Genomic DNA, 14,146 nt, shown 5'->3' with positions numbered 1-14,146 from the left:
TTCGGATTTTTTAAAGAATATTTTTTAGGGAGCCACAGAAGGCGTGGATTTTTTAAAGAATATTTTTTAGGGAGCCACAGAAGGCGTGGATTTTTTAAAGAATATTTTTTAGGGAGCCACAGAAGGCGTGGATTTTTTAAAGAATATTTTTTAGGGAGCCACAGAAGGCGTGGATTTTTTAAAGAATATTTTTTAGGGAGCCACAGAAGGCGTGGATTTTTTAAAGAATATTTTTTAGGGAGCCACAGAAGGCGTGGATTTTTTAAAGAATATTTTTTAGGGAGCCACAGAAGGCGTGGATTTTTTAAAGAATATTTTTTAGGGAGCCATAGAAGGCGTGGATTTTTTAAAGAATATTTTTTAGGGAGCCACAGAAGGCGTGGATTTTTTAAAGAATATTTTTTAGGGAGCCACAGAAGGCGTGGATTTTTTAAAGAATATTTTTTAGGGAGCCACAGAAGGCGTGGATTTTTTAAAGAATATTTTTTAGGGAGCCACTGAAGGCGTGGATTTTTTAAAGAATATTTTTTAGGGAGCCACAGAAGGCGTGGATTTTTTAAAGAATATTTTTTAGGGAGCCACAGAAGGCGTGGATTTTTTAAAGAATATTTTTTAGGGAGCCACAGAAGGCGTGGATTTTTTAAAGAATATTTTTTAGGGAGCCACAGAAGGCGTGGATTTTTTAAAGAATATTTTTTAGGGAGCCACAGAAGGCGTGGATTTTTTAAAGAATATTTTTTAGGGAGCCACAGAAGGCGTGGATTTTTTAAAGAATATTTTTTAGGGAGCCACAGAAGGCGTGGATTTTTTAAAGAATATTTTTTAGGGAGCCACAGAAGGCGTGGATTTTTTAAAGAATATTTTTTAGGGAGCCACAGAAATATCCACGCCTCTGGTAATATCCACTCCATTGGTAGAGCCTGAAAAAGTATTTATTAAATATCCACGCCTCTGGTAATATCCACTCCATTGGTAGAGCCTGAAAAAGTATTTATTAAATATCCACGCCTCTGGTAATATCCACTCCATTGGTAGAGCCTGAAAAAGTATTTATTAAATATCCACGCCTCTGGTAATATCCACTCCATTGGTAGAGGCTGAAAAAGTATTTATTAAATATCCACGCCTCTGGTAATATCCACTCCATTGGTAGAGCCTGAAAAAGTATTTATTAAATATCCACGCCTCTGGTAATATCCACTCCATTGGTAGAGGCTGAAAAAGTATTTATTAAATATCCACTCCTCTGGTAATATCCACTCCATTGGTAGAGCCTGAAAAAGTATTTATTAAATATCCACGCCTCTGGTAATATCCACTCCATTGGTAGAGCCTGAAAAAGTATTCCTTAAATATCCACGCCTCTGGTAATATCCACTCCATTGGTAGAGCCTGAAAATATTTCTTAAATATGCAGGCCTTTGGTACAGCCTAAAAAATATTCCTTAAATATATACGCCTTTGGTAGAGCCTAAAATCTACGTCTTTCGTAAACCCAGTAAAAACAACACTTGACGTCAATATTTGTTTAGAGGCCAACAAAAGAATATTTTTCAGGAATAACTACAACAGTGTGTTTTGTTAAATGCCCACACAAGAGTAATGATATTGTTTCTAGAGATCTATGTTGGATAATGAGGTCGGCTACCCAGAATGCCAAATAACAAATTTTTTATCGAAAAAAAAAACATTCTGCTCTTCTATATAAAATAGTTTTATGGACTTCTGTTGTAAGGCCTTCTGATAATTTTTAGGAAGTCATTGTAGTCTTAGAAGAAGAAACCTTTAGAGTCTACCCTAAAAAAAACCCTCTTGGAATTTTTTTTCCTTCTTATGAAAAATCACGAGATAGACCTACAGAAGATCTTCTTATAGAGGTCGTCTTACAGAAGACCTTCTATTAGAACACATTCTGGTCTTCTATAAGAGGACGTGATAGTATTCGGCAAGAATTTCTTCAACCCTGTTCCAAAAAGATTTTTAGTTATTTTATAAGAAGACCTTGTGGTTTTATGGTGTCCTCCAGAATGACCTTCTTAACTTTTATAAGAAGATTTTTGGGTTTCAATAACTTCTTCTATTAGAGTTTTTCCCCATTATTATCTACAGGAAGTCCACCAGCTGACCTTCAGGTCTTCAGTACAAATATAAATACAAATAGACCTTCTGGTCTTCGGAAATAAAACCTGCTGGTCTTCCGGAAGAAATCTAATTCATGTTCACCAAAGTCTAAATTTTTCCAAATTTAGTGATTTTTGTACGAAAAGTACTAAATGTGGTATCATTTGTATTTGGCGAACCGGTAGAGCTAGAACTCTTAAATTTGAAATGAGGGTCACTGATGGAGAGTAGAATAGATGTAGCAAAGTATTTTTTTCTTTTTTGTTTGAAATTCGAACAATAAGTATCCGAAAAGTACTAATATGTACTAAATTTGGTATAATTTCGTAGCATGTAAATGGAAAGAACTAAAAACTTGAAATTTGGAATGCAAATTCATGTTGAGAAGTAGGGTTTTGAAAGCGTGTACTCATGTGTACAAAAAGTGCTATATGGTACTATATTTGGTACAATTTGAATTTGGAGGTAAAATTGAAATTAAAATTACCGCCGGAGAGTAGGATTGGGATATGTACGTAGTTTTGGAATTTTTTTACTTATGTGTACGAAAAGTACTACATCGTACTATAATTGGTACAATTTGGATTTGGGTGAAGCGATAGAGTTGGAATCCTGAAACTTGGATTTATGATCATTGTGGGGGTATAGGTTTAGGTTATGTAGGATGTTTTGGAATTGGTACTACTGTGTACAATATGAATTGTGGGTGGAATTCTACAACTTATACATAGAATCACTGTGGGTGTGAAGGTTTGGGTTAAGTAGGAGGTTTTGGAACAATATGAATTGTGAACCTATGGAATTGGAATCCTGAAACTTGTATTTAGAATACTGTCGCGGTGTAGATTTGGGTTAAGTAGGAGGTTTTGGAAATTCGTACTACTGTGTACTAAATTTGGTACAATTTAAATTGTGGGTGAACCAATAGAATTGGAATCCTGAAATCTGAATTTGGAGTCATTGTGGGGGTGTAGGATCGGAGTATGCAGGAAGTTGAATGGTTGAGGAGAGTACTTGTGTAAATAATGTTTGCTAAATTTCGATTAATTTGGATTTGGGTGAACCTTTACAGCTCGAGCCAGGAAGTTTGGTACTAAATTGTACTCAAATTTAATTAATGGTCGATATTAATCTGTGGATTTTTTTTCTGACATATGCAGTTTTCTGTGAAAATTAAATAATACGTTAATACATGTTTAAATATTTCCTACATTCGCTAACGAAGTTGCGGGCATATGCTGGTATTAAGATAAAAGGAAAACTTCTGCTATTAAAAAAAGACATAAGAAGTGCATGTTGATTTCTTTAAGACGACCCTTTGGCCTTCTATATGAACACCTTAGGTTGTCTATGAAAATACCTTTTGAAGGTTTATAAAAATTTTGTTTGACTGGCGAAACGCATTCTATTTTTGTTCTGAACTTGTGATTTTTATTTCGACTTTGGGTAAGTATGTACGGGCATCGCTGCAACAAACCAGTTCCTTGTTTTAATTTAATTATTTAAGCTACATAGCTAATTTGGACAATCGGATTATATGAAATGAATATTTTAATAATATAAAATTAATACGTCATTCCACCCCATGAAGCAGAGAAAAAATATTATATGTGATTATCATTATGACATTGTGTCTGCAACCAATTTTTATTACAACTTTTATTTTATAATTTACAAATATTCTATTTTTTCTTCATACGGGCACTAATATTCTATTTCATAATGATAATGAGATTTTCTTTTATAACCGGGATTAGGGAACCAGTCTATATGGTGTATATGAACGCATCGCAATTTACACGGAACTCAAAATTTGTATAATTTTATTTGCGTCGGCTTCTGCTTTAACTCTACTACTAACTATACCGTTTACACAGAAGTTGCCTCCGAATCATTTACACACACAAAACAGGTCAATAAAAATTTAGATATTCATGGAAATTTATCTGTCAGTCAAAGGTAATAAAGATGGCGAACGACAACCGACCGACCCGACCAAACGTGGTCTTGTGAATATTTTATACGCTTCAGGGTTTACATTTAGATAAACGTAATAATAATAACAAGGTATGTATGTCAAATGATTTATATGTAAATGTGTTTGGGTGCTTCATAAAAAATTGTATATTAACATTTTACAATGTTTTGTCTTTTATGAAATGAAAAAAAAAAACAACAAATATTTTTAATTTCTCACTATTATTTTATTTTAGAAAAATTTGTACAACAGTTAACAAGAATTGTTTTTTGTTTTTCTTTTTTTGTGGAATTTACCCAGCAAGTTACAGGTAAATTGTTTTGTTTATGTACGGACTCAAATGACTCATTTTGCGGCTCTTTTGATAGCCATATTTTCAACAGAAATATGCTTCACAACAATTTTAGGTGTGGGTTCGAAATTATGCCATAATATTGTCTGCATCTGGGTCAGCTTCAAGCCATGAAAGAGTCTCTTCAAAGAAACACGTTCGAAAAAATATGAAAAATAAAAAAAAAACCAACAACTTTCTGACCTAGCAATTTAGCTACTCGAGATGTGCAGATGAGATGTCGATGAATAGAACGGTTTACTATCGGAGATATCCAAATACATTGTAGTTGATAGTTCAAATATTAATGTGTCATAAATGTATGACAAATTGAATAAAGTTTTAAATACGTAGAAGACCAAAAGTTTTTTTATAAAAAATTTATTTCTGTACAAGACTATATATAATCGTCTTATAGACGACAAAAGGTCCCTTGACAGAAAACCGGAAGAACTTCTTGTAGGTAAACAAGTGGTCTTCATATAAAAAACCTGAAGGTCCCCTTACAGGACTTTTTATAGATGAAATATACAAAAAGGAGACCAAAAATTTTTTCTCATAGAAGACCAAAGGTCTTCATATTGAACTTCTAAAGATCTCATTATAGAATACCTAAAAAATTTTGCTCTAGGAAATCAAGAAGACCTTGCTATTGAAGTCAAAAAATCATTTTTATGGATTAAAAAAATGGTCGATTAAAATCTATTATAAATTACTACAGATGTGCCCGCTACTTCGTATGCGGAAAGGGAACACAAAACAAATAAATAATATTTGATATGGAAATTTTTAATAAAAATGTATTTCTATACAAGACTATATATAATCGTCTTATAGACGACAAAAGGTCCCTTGACAGAAAACCGGAAGAACTTCTTGTAGGTAAACAAGTGGTCTTCATAAAAAAACCTGAAGGTCAAAAAGACAAAATTTTTCCTATAGGAGACCAACATTTTTTTCTCATAGAAGACCAAAGGTCTTCATATTGAACTTCTAAAGATCTCATTATAGAATACCTAAAAAATGTTGCTCTAGGAAATCTAGAAGACCTTGCTATTGAAGTCAAAAAATCATTTTTATGGATTAAAAAAAGGGTCGATTAAAATCGATTATAAATTACTACGGACACTTCCGCTACTTCGTATGCGGAAAGGGAACACAAAACAAATAAATAATATTTTATATGGAAATTATGAATACTGTATTATTAGTTGTACTATAATTCCGAATTCCAACTCTATTCCTACATCTAATATCAAGTGTATTGTCATTTAGTACTCTCTATACACACAAGCACTAATTTGCGAAATCTCATTCTTATTTCCATTATACAGATTCAGAAGTGATCAGAATCACCAATTATACATTTTACCAAATACCTACAGGATCCACATTTAATCCATTGAGCTTTTTTGGAACACATATGTACAGATTTTCAGGACTACCTCCGCATAACAATCGTACTTCTAATTTCCCTGAATTTAGTAACAGTTAGTATTTCTATAGTCATAAGTATGCATTTCTAAAATTACGTCAATACTACACTCTAACTGTAATGATAATACCATCAAAGTCCAAATTGTACAAAATTTAGTACTTTTCGTACTCATAAATACGATTTTTTTTCAACTACCTCAATCCTGATTTCCAATAGTAATCGTAAGTCCAAATTTCTCCAGCTCTATCTGTTCATCAAAATCCAAATTGTACCAGATTTGTTACCATTCTGTACTTTTCGTACCCTTATTCCAAAACAATCGCAACCATACACTTAGATATTAATCGTAGTTGCAACTTTCAGGATTCCAGTACTACCCATTCACCAAAGTCCAAATTGTACCAAATTTAGTGATTGTCATACCCATAAGTACGAATTTCCACACCTACCTCAGTCATGCACTCCAATAATAGTCTTAGGTCCACATTTAAGGATTCCAGCTCTCTCTCTCCCTCTCTCTCTGTGTTTCCCACAATTTAATTTGTACCATATTTAGTACTTTTCGTAGTTATTAGTTCGAATTTCCAACACTGCCTCAATCCTGTACTCTAACAGAAATTTTTAATTCCAAATATAAGTTCTCACATCTATCCGTTCACTCAAATCTAAATTGCACCAAATTTAGTACCAATTAGTACACATAATTACGAATTTTCAAAACTAGCTCCATGTCCCAATCCTACACTCCAACAGTAATTTTTATTACAAATTTTAGGATTCCAGTCCCACCCAAAATCCAAATTGTATTAAATTTAGTATCATTTAGTACTTTTCGTACACATTCAGTATGGATTTTCTGAAATGCATCAATCCTCTATACGCTCAACTAAATGCACATAGTACCAAATTAAGTATCATTTTGTACCTTTTATACAGGCAAAAGGAAACAAGATAGACCCATGATTCCTTTTGAGAATATGCATAGAATCACTTTCTGTCCGTCTGTCTGTTCATGTTAAATTGTAAACAAAGTACAGGTCGTATTTATGATCCGAATTGGATGAAATTTGGCACAGCTCATTTATTTGGCCCAAGGACAAACCCTGGCTCCCATATATATTTATACCCTTCACCTGTACCACAGGGTATTATGTCTTTGTGCATATGTTTGTAACAGACAAAAGGAAACGAGATAGACACATGGTTCCTTTTGACCATATGCATAGAATCACTATCTGAGTCGATTTATGCATATCCGTCTGTAGATGTTAAATTGTAAACAAAGTACAGGTCGCATTTATAATCCGATTCGGATGAAATTTGGCACATGTCACTTATTTGACCCAAGAACGAACTCTATTGAAATTGGGAAAAATCGGTTCAGATTTAGATATAGCTCCCATATATATTTTCGTCGGATTTAAGGTAAATGGGGCACCAAAGTCCCTCTATATCTTTCGATTCGCATGAAATTTGGCACAGCGTACTGAATTAAGCCTAGAATGATGTGTGATAAGTTTCGTGAAAATCGGTTCAGATTTAGATATAACTCCCATATATATTTTCGTCCGATTTAAGGTAAATGGTGCACCAATGCCCTAAATATCTTTCGATTTGCACGAAATTTGGCACAGCGTACTTAATTAAGCCTAGAATGGTGTGTGCTAAGTTTCATAAAAATCGGTTCAGATTTATATATAGCTCCCATATAAATTTTCGTCCGATTTAAGGTAAATGGTGCACCAATGTCCCTAAATATCTTTCGATTTGCACGAAATTTGGCACAGCGTACTGAATTAAGCCTAGAATGATGTGTGATAAGTTTCGTGAAAATCGGTTCAGATTTAGATATAACTCCCATATATATTTTCGTCAGATTTAAGGTAAATGGGGCACCAAAGTCCCTCTATATCTTTCGATTTGCAGTGCCATAGCCGGTAGTACAAAATGAAAAAATTCGCTGTTGCAAACATAAATTTACTGTGAAAAAAATTCATTTCGTACGTCCCTGTACAGTTCCATATATATTTTCGTTCGGGTTTAGGTAAATAGTTCAAATAGCGTGTATCTAGTTTGCTTTAAATCGATTTACATAAATTTGTCCCATTCTATGCAAAGGACACTAAATCTGCCCGAATGAAATGAAATTTAGCATAGGTTGCAGCATGGCATATGTATGGATTGGTCTAAGTCGGTTCACATATTTTAGTTCATCCAATTTCATGTTAATGGTCCTTCAAAAATGCGACGTCTATTAGGATGCATTTGCTGGGTATACCCAAAGTGGTGAAGGGTATCATATAGTCGTCTCCGTCCGACTTTACTAATTTTCTTAATGGTTTTTATTTTTGTTCTTGATTTAAAAAATTTATCATATTTACATAGCTTTTCTCAAGGTGCTCTCATAAGTGCAGATTTGTATACCCTACACAACTATGTTGTCATGGTATTATAACTTTGTGCATCCCCAAGAGCTCGTAACGCCTCGAAATATTGCTCCTAGACCCACCTTTAAGTATACAGATCATATCATGTTATATCTCCATTATCCGAGTCGATCTAGACATGTGTGTCCGTCTGTCCATTATAATTTGTAAACACGACAGAGCAGACATAGGCTGAGAGCGGCTCTTTTGTGCTTTTTTACATAGAAATTACAATTATGAACCGAACAATATCGGAATAGGGGCAAAGAATAAGCATAGCTGTTTTGATGAAGATCGGTCAATATTTAGCGAGTCAAACGAACCCATACAAATGACAAAATTTGCTTTCTGGGGTATATATATATATATATATATTTACTCCGGAAGCACATAGACCCTAAAACTTTATTGTATATACAAGTGGTTGACCTTTAAATTGATACCAATTATATTTGGTCTGGGATCTTGCCATATATATAGAACGGCTGTTTAGATTATGATCTGTCAATATTCCGAGGTTCAAATTAACCAAAAATATTTACTTCGGGAAAATAAGATTTGGAAAATATGCCAGAGTTAAATTTTCGCATTAAGGGGACCCCCTATTCTCGGGGTCAATTTTTGATTTAATTCGATTCTACACTAACTCAAGAATGTCTCTACAAAATTTCAAGTGAAAATCTCAAGAACTCTTGAAGATATAGCCGATTTATTGTGTCAGCATCAAGTGACGGCTAAAGGGCTTCTCAAACTTTAAACGCGTTTTTCTCTTTTGCGAATGGCGGGCACGATAACTCAAAAACTAATAACCCAATCGATTCCAAATGAATACACGTTTCTCTGTGAGTGTATAGCTATCGTATGAACTAGGATAAAGCCAATCGGTGAACATCTTACTTATTTTTTAACTTGGTTTTTGGTCAAAAATCGGCGATTTTCAAAAATATTTTTTCAAAGGTCCGCCATTTTGTTAATTTTAGAGCGAAGTCAATAATCCTAGTTCATACGAGAGCCAGACATGTAGGGGAGACTGGGGCACCTTCGGCACTTGTTTTTTAGAGCTCTATATCTCAGTACTTATTCAACATATATAACAACTTTATGGCTGATTTTTGTCCTCTGACACTTAGTTATAAAAAATAGTACCAAAAAGATATAAAAAAATAGTATTAGTTAAAAAATTTTACAGTTTTGTAAAAAAAGTCAAATTCGCCGAATGTGCCCCAACCCGGGGTAGCTTCGGCATTTGATGGGGCACATTCGGCACCATAGCCATAGCCGGGTAATTGTCATCGTTATCAGTCTGGTTGAAATTCTGATCCTCTAAAGGCTCTATTTGGTTTTAATACGCCACACAATGTTTGAATTATAGGGCTTTATTTTCTAGCTGAGGACGTTTACATCTCAAGGTCGCACACAGCATCAGAAATAGGGGTTTTCTATCGCATTTTCGTCAATACAAGCACGTTTGATCTTATATATGCAATTTCGAACCATATTAAAGGATTATTTTTAAAGACAAACTCAAAAACATTTTAAAGGAAATAATATTGCACAATCTGTATATGGCCGAATGTGCCCCACTTTAAAATGGCGAATGTACCCCGAATGTACTTTTATAGTTTTGTTCATTTTTTCGAACAGTTTTGTAAAAACATTACATTTTTAAATATTTCTATAATAATACACATCGTAGTTAACCACTTTTTAATAATATTATCTTAAAAATTTAAAAAGTTTTATACACGAAATACTTACGAAATGGAATTGAAATATTACAGAAACATCTACAAAAATACAAAAACCCATGTATCTAAATAAGCTTATTAGCTAGAAATTTCAAACTTTGTGTCAGTTATTTATTTCGATATTCGATACCTATGTATCGAAACTAGTGATGTACGGTGAGAGCTTCATATCGAAAACGCGATTGCCGAAGGTGCCCCGATGCCGAAGGTGCCCCAGTCTCCCCTACTCTTTCTAACACCGTTGGAATTTTCGGATTCCGATGTTCCAGTGAGGAGTTATCATGCCCGCCATCAAAAATAAGGACTTTTCTTAATTTACAAAAAAACAACAACAAAGCAATAACAAAAATTTTTTGTAAATTATTTTTCTTCTCTTTTAAATCTTCATATATATCTGTGCAAAGTTACAAACCTTAACAAGCATTGGTATTGATTTACCAGCCCATTGAAAATCTTGAAGAATTAAAATCGAAAATGGGTGGGGTTCCCTTAAGTTAAATTTTCGTAGTAGTTGTGTAGGATATCATATTCGGCTATACTGCTCGGTTTTCTGGGTTTTTATTATATTTTTCTAATAATCCATGGAAAAAATTAAGGAAAATAACCACGCTTATAAAAGCATTTTTAGTAGCCTTGAAAAATATATACTTTAAAAATGTACGCTTATGATAGTTCCTTAAAAAATTAAATAATCTAGGTTAATTGTGGTCTCTGATTTTTATCTACCATTATAATATTGCATTAAAAAATTAATGTTCAATTTTTTCGTTGCACAAGTTTTTTCCGCTCTGCTCCAGTTATAGTCAGTCTCATTCACTTATTTGCTTCAAAGATAATAGAAAGTAAAATTAACTAAATTTAGCAACAATTACAAAATATACAACAATTTTGTATTTCCCTTTTTTAGGAATTATAACCTTTCGATAACAAACTGAAAAAAATAATAATAATGAGTGTGCGTACTCTTGAAATGCCATTGAAATTGATAAAAATACACCGATCGATAGTCGGAAATGAATCATTGAACGAAATAAATAAATAAGTGCTTCATTCAATGAATGAGACAGATACTATGCAGTCCCATGTATTTTTTTTAAATTCTGAGGAAATGTAGAATTAAAATTTTACTGGGAAAACATTTTTATTTTACAGAAGAAAAATACTAAAAATCACCAACATTTTTCTTCGAGTGTAAAATTAAATAAAAACCAGCTGTTTTAATGCCCACAAAAATAATTAAAAAACAACAAAAAAAATCAATTTTAATTCATTAGTTGTTTGACAATATTTGGTAATAATAGTAAAATGAAACAATTCCTCAATTCACAATCAATGAAGTGGATTTTTTAACAATTAGACAATTTTTTTACAATTAGAAATTTGTGGCGGAGGAGAAAAGATCTAGGGGATCTTCTCCACAAGTATTGATGCTGTGTTTGACAACCGTCGGAGATTAAGAGAGAAATAGCTAAATAACAAAAATCGATTCTATTTTTTTTTCAAATATTTTTATTTCATGTGTGTGCGTGCGGGAGATCTTCAAAATCAACAAAACAAAAATCCCAACAAAAAAAGGTGCCAGACGCGTTCATTGATCGACTTATTTCTTCTAATTTGTTGTGTATACAAACCAACGAATGCCATATTTTGAACATCAACAGTTTTTTTTTTGCCACTAACAGTCATTAGACCCCCATCCTTCCCCTTCTCCGTACACCCTTTTTGCTGCTCTATGTCAATGTAAACGTCTAGTGCTTAATATGTAACTTTGACTAACCATTATCAGGCATTATTTAATCGCTTTTCAAATATACAACTACAACAACAACAAAATAGGAACACATGGAATACAAAGCGCAAAAACAATCGTGATTGAAACGCGATGCGATAACTTGGACATCATTAGGAAGTGTTCGTCAGTCATTCACTCACTCAACTAGTCACTCACTTTAAGCTAATTTCTTGTGTACGCCTTGCAACCATGGAAAGTTTTTGTGTTCCTTGTTTTGTGGTAGTACAATGGGTGGGAAAATTTATACGATACGATACCCTACACAACTACCACGGAACTTTAACTTTCTGCGTGATAATTGCACCCTCATGACCGACTAGAGGTCAACAAATATTACTAATATTCAGTATAGCCCTTCTAATTACTTGTTCAGATTCCCTTCACTGTGGGTTGTGTTGTGATGTTCGGCTTTCAATTATGGCCTATAGATCGACTCGAAAAAACACAAAAAATTAAGTTTTCGATTCAATTCATTTTTATCTGATCATCAACGATAATTATAGGCGTTATCCATACCTCGACCCACATAGAAAAATTCAAAGCGATCAGCTCTATATTTCCGCCCTCAAATGTGGTAATGGGTTACTAAATAATATATGAATACGTAAGCATCTGTAAATATTTAAGTGTAACTCCCACATCCGAGTACATACGATAATATAATTGGTATCAATTTAAGGTCAACCACTTATCTTGGATATACTATCAAATTCTCGGGTCTATGCCCATCAGGGGTAAATATATACGCTATAGAATAAAGAATACACATTTGTAATTTTTCACACAAAAGTCAGGATCCATTTGAACCGCTAAATATTGACTGATCTTTATCAAAACTCGCATGCTTATTCTTTGGCCCGATCTCCTTCTCCATGTAAAAATTCGTGATATTTGGGCCATAATTGCGGCCTCTAGAGCGATCAGAAAAACCGACAAAAATAAAGTTTTTGATCCATTTCATCCCCTAAATATTAATCCGATCTTTAAGGGTCTTCATTGGCCAGAACATATCCTACATGGAAAATTTCGTGAAGATTGGTTCATAGCTGTGGCCTGTATAATGGACAGACGGGCGAACGGACACACATGGCTTGATCGATTCAGCTAATCAAGATATGACGATCGGTATACTTAAGGGAGATATAGGACCAACATTTCGCGGCGTTACAAACTCTTGCGTCTGCACAAAGCTATAATACCCTGACCACACAGTTGTGTAGGGTATAAAAATATATTAAGCAAGTAAAAACGTCGTCATGTTATGACGAACCGAAATTTTCATTGCCTCCAACACTGGCTACGCGTTGAAAATTCTTTAAATCAGCTGGGACCTTAATGTGGGGAAAAATTTTTCTTCCAACTAAGATTTGCCAAAAATAATAGACTTAGCTGGCTTGTGACAGAATATTTCTTCCATAAGCCGAGCTTAAAAAAGATTTCCGGGCGCGTCGGCCTTGCATGCAGTTCTTTCAATTTGAAAGACCCTACTTCGATATGTTCTTTTCCACTGAATCTTTCCATCTAATTCGTGGTCTTCCCCTTCTACGGGAACTATCAGTTGACTCGCTTTTATATGCCTCTTGTGCCGGGGTATCTTCATTCATTCTCCCGACATAACCTAGCCAAAGTTGTCGTCGCTGCTCGATACGTCTAATAATTCAGATGCCAGAGATGGTACAACTCGTAGTTCATTTGACAACGATATTCACCGTCAACGCACCGTCACCGTCAATCAGCCCATAGATCTTTCGGAGAAATTTTCTCTCAAACACCCCAAGAGCTGCCTCATCTGCTTGCGCAAGTACCCATGCTTCGCTGCAGCTCGATACGTCTAACAATGCCGATATCCGAGAATAGATGGTCATTTGACGTCGATATTTAACGTCAACGGAGTTTGGCCCATAGATCTTTCGAAGGATTTTTTCTCTCAAACTCTCCAAGAGCTGCCTCATCTGCTTGCGCAAGTATTCATACTTCAGATCCATATAACAGCACGGGTAGTATCAGCGTCTTGTAGAGTGCGAGTCTGATCAGGCAAGATGTGGGCTTGTTTCTAAACTGCTTACTGAGATCATAGTAGCATCTGTTGGCCAACGCTACTCTGCTCCGAATTTCAAAACTGATGTCATACGTTTTATTGATGGCGGAACCAATGTATATAAAATCTTTGACTACCTCGAAGCAGTAATTCTCAAGTTCCAGAGTTGGTCAGACGTCTTGCGCGTTTATACCACCAGCTTGGTCTTCTCGCCATTTACTGCCAGACACACTTTGGGAGACTCCCTCTCTATATTTGTTCAAATGTGGCTGTT

The sequence above is a fragment of the Musca vetustissima genome, unplaced genomic scaffold (assembly GCF_032173495.1).
Source record: "Musca vetustissima isolate MV318-11 ecotype Yass unplaced genomic scaffold, APGP_CSIRO_Mvet_v1 utg58653, whole genome shotgun sequence".
NCBI lineage: Eukaryota > Metazoa > Arthropoda > Insecta > Diptera > Muscidae > Musca > Musca vetustissima.
This window is presented reverse-complemented; position numbering follows the sequence as displayed.